Source organism: Copadichromis virginalis, linkage group LG23 (genome assembly GCF_057382275.1).
Source record: "Copadichromis virginalis isolate Kocher_CV1m ecotype Utaka linkage group LG23, C_Virginalis_male_GT1.1, whole genome shotgun sequence".
NCBI classification, from domain to species: domain Eukaryota; kingdom Metazoa; phylum Chordata; class Actinopteri; order Cichliformes; family Cichlidae; genus Copadichromis; species Copadichromis virginalis.
In genome coordinates this window covers 50,162,656-50,170,432 of record NC_140639.1, presented here as the reverse complement: position 1 = coordinate 50,170,432, position 7,777 = coordinate 50,162,656, and positions in this window count along the sequence as shown.

Sequence of the window (7,777 nt, the reverse complement as noted above, 5' to 3'; positions counted from 1 at the left end):
AGCCATTGGTTCAGGAATAAGTGATTGCACTGGGCTTTCTATTTCACAAAAGTCAATTCATTTATGATATCTGAGGAAGTACTGTGATTTTTATTTTTATTTGGAGACACAAAGGAACATTTGGCACTTCCCACATCTCACATATGTTTTACTGTTGCACCCAACCATTCTACAACTGAAATGCCTTGGACTGTTAACCATTTCAGGCAAGTGGAGTGAACCATATTTTGTCATGTTCTCCGTGAAACTAAATGAGCCTAATTCTTAAAGACCCCTCAAATCATTTACTAGATGTTTATTCTTTGAAAATTAATAAAAATCTGAGTTTAACAAAACATTTTAAATGTAAATATCAAGCTTACCTTTCTTTCTTCCATAAAATGTGCTTGTGGGCACGTCAGCCATTTTGAAAAGGTGGGAAAAACAATTGGCAAGGCCACACCCCCACACATGTGATATAATTTTAAAGGTACTGTTGTCCTCGCTAAGAAACATCAGGACTTAGAGGAGTGGCAAGTAGAGTATGAGAGCTACAAGCAAAAACTAAATGTGTACTACAGTGCGCAAAAATGAATTACTGGGCCATCAGGGGGTTATGAGGGACATTTATGACACGAAAAATCCCACAAACCTTAAAGTGCACTTGAAAAGCTCACACAAGAAGGTTAACCTAGCTTACCTTGAAGAGCTCCCCCACTCAACCCGCATCCCCCGAAAACAGCTAACCCCAGATAAGGCAGCGTGATGTATCCCGAGATAACAGGACTGGGACATCTAAATAAATGTGTGAAACAATCGCCTTCAAAACGGTTATCAATTCACTTCAACCAAAATTAGGACCACTCGGTGCGGCAAGAGTTAATAGTTATTAGTCTCAACACCCAAGGATAACCAGAAGAGCATGATTGATATGATGGAACTGAGATTTTGTTACACTTAATTTTTGCAAAACACAACTAAAACTAAACTGAAACTAAGGATTTTCAGGAAAATAAAAACTAGACTAAACTAGCAAAGAATTGGTAAAAACTGATTCCAACTGGTAAAAAAAAATTGAAAATCTGGAGGCAAAACTAGAAAAAACATAGAAACTAATGAAAATTGCAAAATAGTTAAAACCCTGGGGCGGAGATTGGCAGATCTGACCAGGAAATGTTATAAGATGGATTGTCAGGACAGTCAGCGTTAAAGCCACTTTCAGTCCATACTAGGATGGCATTGGACATCTTCGGGGTGGAAGAGAGTTGGTGTGACCAAGGTGTGGTTTGGCTTGTTTTATGTATATTTGAGATCATATGGCTCTGGATGGACCAGTTACCAGGGCATGGAAGGAGGACAGACTCATTGACTGAGGAGAAGGAATTTCCTGGGATTGGAGATCCTCTGGGTGAGTGGTTGATTAAAAGCATGCATAAAATAGAAGTTATCTGTTGTTATTGATTGGTAATAGATTGATAATTGGCCACATTTACAGCTGTATTGACTTGTTGTGGACGTAGTCGACTTCAGGTTTAAGCACTCTAATTAACAGGTTGAAAATAGTGACATTAAAGGAAGAATATGCAGCACCACCCTGTCAGACGCCAGTGACGGTGGAGCTCACTGATGAATCAGGTGAGCTGGATTCATGGCTGATTCAAAACTAAGATCCCCCTGCTGTGGTCAGGAAGGGGAGAACAGGGGGAAATAACATTTAAAAGAGGCATTTATAAACGTTTATGGGTCAAGCGAAACGGGACAAAAGGGGGTGTTTTACTGTTATTTCAATGTCAGCATTATTATTGTATGAGAATCATGCAACAAGTATTGCATCGATGATCATATATTGAAGCTTTTGACCTTATACTAACATCTGTGTTCCTGTGATGGTTATAACCTCTGATGAATCTTCTATTTACAGGTGTTAGGATAATGATATAATTTTTCATTGCAGGTGTAACCATGATCATTTTTATACATATTGCAACTTGTTGCTCATTGTAGAGTTGTGCTCAAGTTAATAAGGGTTAAAAGCTACAGTCAGCGCGAATGTCTGACTGATCTATTGAGGGAAAAGGCTTCGAGCACAGAAGGCCGCACGCGCTTACAAAACACTGATATCATGTTATTCTTTGTGATCTTTTCTTCAATTATGTCTTTAAGTTTAGTTTAAATAGTGGCAGTTAATTAAACGACATTTATTAAAATATTAAATACCTGAGTCAGAACATTACACGCAGATCACCTTAACGATCTGGGAAACCTTGTAGCTGCCTAACCTTTTCTTTTAATGTTCTAGCTCCGTTGATTTGACACATGGGGATGTGTCAAAAAAAAAAAAAGGGGGGGGGGGAAGTTGAGCTTTAACATCAAACAAGGATTATTTGAACATTTTATAACTTCATTTGTGTCTTTAATACCTTAGGAATGGTAAAACTTAAGCTAATAGCGGCCCGAGAAGTTTCCGGTCTTTTGTAGAGAATCAGTAAGAAGCATAGATCATTATTTCCATGTGTAAGCATCAATCATTGAAATGAACTGAATAGCGTTTAGAAGATTTGTTAATTTCTTTGTCTTTTGTTAAAAAGAGTGGTTTCAATAATGTTCAGACACACCTTGCAAATGTGCTTATAACGAGTTGGCACTTGGTCTTTTGAAGGTCATAAGCTTCGTTCGGCGTGATGGTCCGGACTGATATATTGCAGGTATTGACTTTGAGTGCAGAGGGCTAAATGCAAACACGCTTACACACACATAGGATATGATTAGAATAAGTCCCTGGAACATTCTGAATGTTTTTAAACCAATTCTGAATCACTAGAAGGTCAGTAGATAACAACATTAGATTATTAGGGTTAGGAAGAGGGGTGTTTTGGTTTTCTGTCTCTTACAGAGAAAGGAACAGACACCAGACGAGGTCACAGATATACGAGGATCCTCCGCAGCAGAGACAGACACAGTGACTGCCAAGACACCAACTGGGTCCAAGGGTCATGGCGTTTGGGCTCCAGCTAGTCACCACAAAAGGATGGATCCCATAAACACAGCAATAACCATGAAGGGGTTGGCGGAAATCCGGGAACACCAGACCAACGAAGTTCGAGAGGCTCTTGGGCAAAAAGGGGGACATCTTCCTGTTCCTTTTTCTGGAGGATACACAGATCGTTGTTTGAAATCGGGGCAGAATAATCCCCTGATCTGTGCCACGACTGAAGGGTTGTCTAACCCCTGAGGTTGAAGAATGAAGAGCAGAGGATCACCCAACTGGACGACACTGGTAGCTGCAGCAATAAAATAAAGGCTAAAAACTCCTTGGACAGAGGTTCTAGTCTGAGTACGTCTGGAGGGTATAAGGTAGCACCAAATAAAGCTGTGGGAGACCTGGGGAGTGTCATCTGTACCTGCTATTGTTGGAATAATAGTTTGTCTTGCATCTGAACTGAACAAACAAGAGGTCATCCCACATATGGTTCGCCCCTCAGGGGGACAAAGGACCTCAGGAGTGAGAAGAGATGAACCCAGCCACACTGGATTATGGGGTGTTGGTGAGCTCATTATTCTAATGAGCTCATCAGGGGGAATTATTAGATTATAATATTATTTTATGCCATGTTAGACCCCTAATTAAAGATGGTGAATTATTATGTAGTTTTAGTTGGCATTATTCTCCTGAATTAGAAGAAGCTGATAACTATTGCATTAGTTAAACTGATTTGCATTACATTAAACTGCTGACTTGTTGTGAATGAATGATATTGTTTTATGATGCATTATACTGCTGAGTTATAAGAAATACTGTTCGCAGAAAGTAATTGTCTTATTTGTCTGATTAGAAGAGAACAGAATATACTGGAGTTTTCTGCCCCATCTCAGCAGGAGCAGATAGACGGGGAGCCAAGGTCGTAGCTCAGGCGCTGTGTGAGAGAAAGCATGTGAATGTTTAGGCTTTTTATGATAAGGTGGAGGCACCAGAGGCTATAAGAGTTTGAGCAATGCTCCACCATTTTGAGATCTGAGGCTGTCTGCATCAGTGCCCATCTTGTCATGGTCCCCGTGTCTCTCTGGTTGGCCCACGCTGGCTACAGGTTTTGTTGTTGTTAGTTTTAGTTTTTTGTCTCTCCTCCTCCTCTCTGCCTGGGTGGAGCTCATTACGGGCTCTCACTCTTGGCCCACGCACCCCTGTGGATGGTGTCCACCTGCGGCTGATCTGGCTGATTTCCCCAGCTGCTATTTAAGGCAGTGGCACAGAGCAGCTCACCGCTGGAACGTCGAACCACCTGAGTTCGTGCTCGCGGCATATTCAAAGAAGAATCGCTTACACGTGTTTTATGTTGTGGAACTAACCTTTGACCTTCTGTCTGTAGATTCTGGACCGAATCACCGGACCTGTCCAAGTGGGGCAGTGTGTGGAGTGTTGGAGCGAGTGCGGCTGAAGAGGAGTGCGTGTGTGCGGAGGAGCGGTGGCGTGTGTGTGGATTCCCCCCCCCCTTCTCTCCCTGGAGCCCTGGACCCCCTCCCAACTCACTGTACATATATTTTGCACTAAGGTGATCCCTATTGTAAATAAATCCCCTTTTGTTTCCTTGAAAGAACTGTCTGCGCGTGGGTCCGTTCAGTAGCCATGACACATCTCCCACGCGTGTGTTCATTAAAATCATCGTTTGACTCAACCCGACCGGACCAGTGTTGTTATTGTGGTTTTTCCTCTTGTCTCCATCCCCAATATTTTGAACCATAACACACGCTATTTTAGTTTAAAATGCTTATAATGTTATGATAAATGGTAGTTTTGTTGTTACTTTTACAATATTATCCATCCTTCAGTTTCAGCGAACATGACAGTTAGCAGTGTAATAATTCCTCTGTGATAAAGAAAAATTAGCTTGTTTTCTTTTTGTGTGGGAGCTCGCACAGTGTTTCAACTTTACAGCCTTTTAATATGAAAGTCCTGTCAGCACACTTCCTTTTTACATCATTTCACACTTGCCCCGTGAAGGGCAACAGTCTGACGTCTGCTTAGCCAGGAAAGCTTCAGCTTGTTTCTTTCCGCACAGCTTCCTCTTCACTGTCGGTGGCTCACAGACATGTTAACAAGCATGGACGTATCAAAACTTTGCTTGATTTTGCTGTTACCACTAGCTGTGTCCCATGATGCTGAAGGTAATACAAGGAAACTATTTTCATTATGCATTATTAATATTTTTAAATTTATAACCTCCTTGCTTTTAGTTTAAACTAAACACATTATTATGGGATTAAAAAGATGGTTTAACATTCACAAAATATAGAAACTAAAGTCCTCTCTGACACAGGCTGAATCTTGTATTTACCGTATTTTGCTGTCCCTGTTTACAGAGACTGTTGTGAAGACAGTCAGGAGAGAACACGATGTCACTCGGATTTGCAACAAGGAAAGTCAGACTACTATTGTTTTGATTATCTGTAAGATCAAAAGACAGAGGGACACAGGAGGAGAGTGTCATCTGCTGTATCGACACGGAGAGAACGTTACTCAGGAATGTGACCCCAGGTTCTCAATAACAAAAGAAAATCAGACTGCCTTTCTGGAGCTGACCAGTTTAACACCAGCTGATAGTGGGAACTTCACCTGTGAGTGTACAAACACTGAAGGGACATATATTGTCCATATCAGTGTCACTGTGGAAGGTAAATGCATTTTGGTTTCTTTATCTGACACAGTTATTCAGCACTGTGTCAGCATTGTATTGACCTGCTTATGTGTTTTTTATTCTTGTAATTTGTTCATTTCTTTTCTTCTTATTTTCACTTACAGCAGTTTAAATACTCTCACTGACTCATTTATCAGGTACATCTTTGAATCGAGTTGGACCACCTTCAGCCATCAAACATGTCTTCATTTTTTGTGGCACAACAAGGCGCTAAAAACATTCCTCAAAGATTCTCAAGACATATTGAAATTACATCATCACACAGTTGCTGCAGATTCGTCAGCTGCTCTTACTTGAAGCAAACTTTCCGTTCCACCACATCCCAAAGGTGCTCTGCTGGATTGAGATCTGGTGACTGCGCAGGCCGTACATGATTTGAGCGCCGTGACATGGTGTGGTATCCTGCTGGAAGCAGCCATCAGACGATGGGTATTTTTTGGGCATAAAGACATGAATGTGGTCAGCAACAACCTTCAGGCAGGCTGTGGTGTTTAAATGATGCTCAGTGGTTACTACAGGGTCCAAAGTTTGCAAAGAAAATCCTTCACAGAGCATTACACCACCAGCAGTCTGAACTGTTAGAAATCAACTCATCGGGCAAGGCATCGTTTTTTTAGTCTTCTGTTGTCCAGACTTGCAAACTGTAGCCTCAGCTTGCTGTTGTTAGAGGACAGCAGTGATATCCAGTGTGGTCCGCTCTGCCTCAAGGTTTGATGTGTAAACAGCATTTTTACCCAGAGAATCACAGCTCACTGGATATTTTCTATTTTTCAGACCATTGTCTGTGAACAGAGATGATTGTGTGGGAAAATCCCAGCAGATCAGCAGTTTGTGAAGCACTGGGACCAGTAACATGTGCCATGTTGCTCTGTTTGAGCATTGATTTGCTGACATTTTATTATTTTATTAACCTTTATTTAACCAGGAAGATGAAGCTGACATGTGATTGACAAATGAAATGAACACTGAAATATTTGTGTTACACCCTGAACAAGTATACCTCATAAAGTGGCCAGTGAATGTATATAAGCAGTTGGACCAATTTCAGTTCATAGTAATATTCAGAAAAGATGCAAAAGAAGAAGAAGAAGACAAAAGAAAAGAGTACAGTGACAATATTTAAAGCTCTGTGGTTATAAAACTGGGGTTTCATTACTTCACTCAGAGTTTGATTTGTGTTTTGATTTCCAGGAAATGAAAGTAAATGATTTTACTGACAAATGCATCTTTTCAATGATTTAGACACAAACGAGGCCCACACTTCAGCAGACAAATCTTTTTCCGTTTATCTGCCCGGTGTTGTGATCATCTTTATAACTGGAGTTATCGTGGGATTTATCTACTGGAGGAAAAGTAATGGGTGAGACTATTTTTGCTGCAGTAATTCAAAGATGATATAGATGTAGAGAAAGTAAAAGGAAACATCACATTTCAATAAATGAGAATTCGGTGTATGTTAAACATCATGTCTAGAATGAACACTTTTTATCCTTCCAAAAATAATTATCATTATTAAGAGAGAAGATAATATAAATGTAGATGTTCTGACTTGATTTTTCTCTGTTTGAATGTGAATAGTGTTACACTAATGCTGACATCCTTTCTTATCAACGTGGCTGCTTAAGGTCAGGAACATCTGGAGTGTCTGTACCTGAAAATCCCAACGGTTTGGTGAGCAATTTATTGCTACGATCTACAGCAGCTAGTTAAAAGTTTGCAGAAATGTAGTTTTTTACCATCAGGGCCTTATGAGCCTATACTGGTGTTTTTAAAAGTTATGTTTGACTTTATGACTTTCTGTGTCGTTTCTGGGATGCTTAGAACTCATATTGCACTGCTGGAAATAGTTTATTTTGATGATTAATTTTGCATTATAATATTTATTTTTGTTTTTCCTGCATTATATAAAAATTGGTGTATTTCAGAAATAAAACTATGAAGACACTCAAAATAAATTTCCTGTGGTGGGAAACTATTTTGTGCAACTATTTTGTATTTACAGTTTTGAGAGATAAGCCTCTTAAATTTCTCTAACTAGAAATATATGTTCAAAAACAAAAACGATTTTCAATTTTTTGGTAGTTTATTGCATTTTTTTGCAATTTATG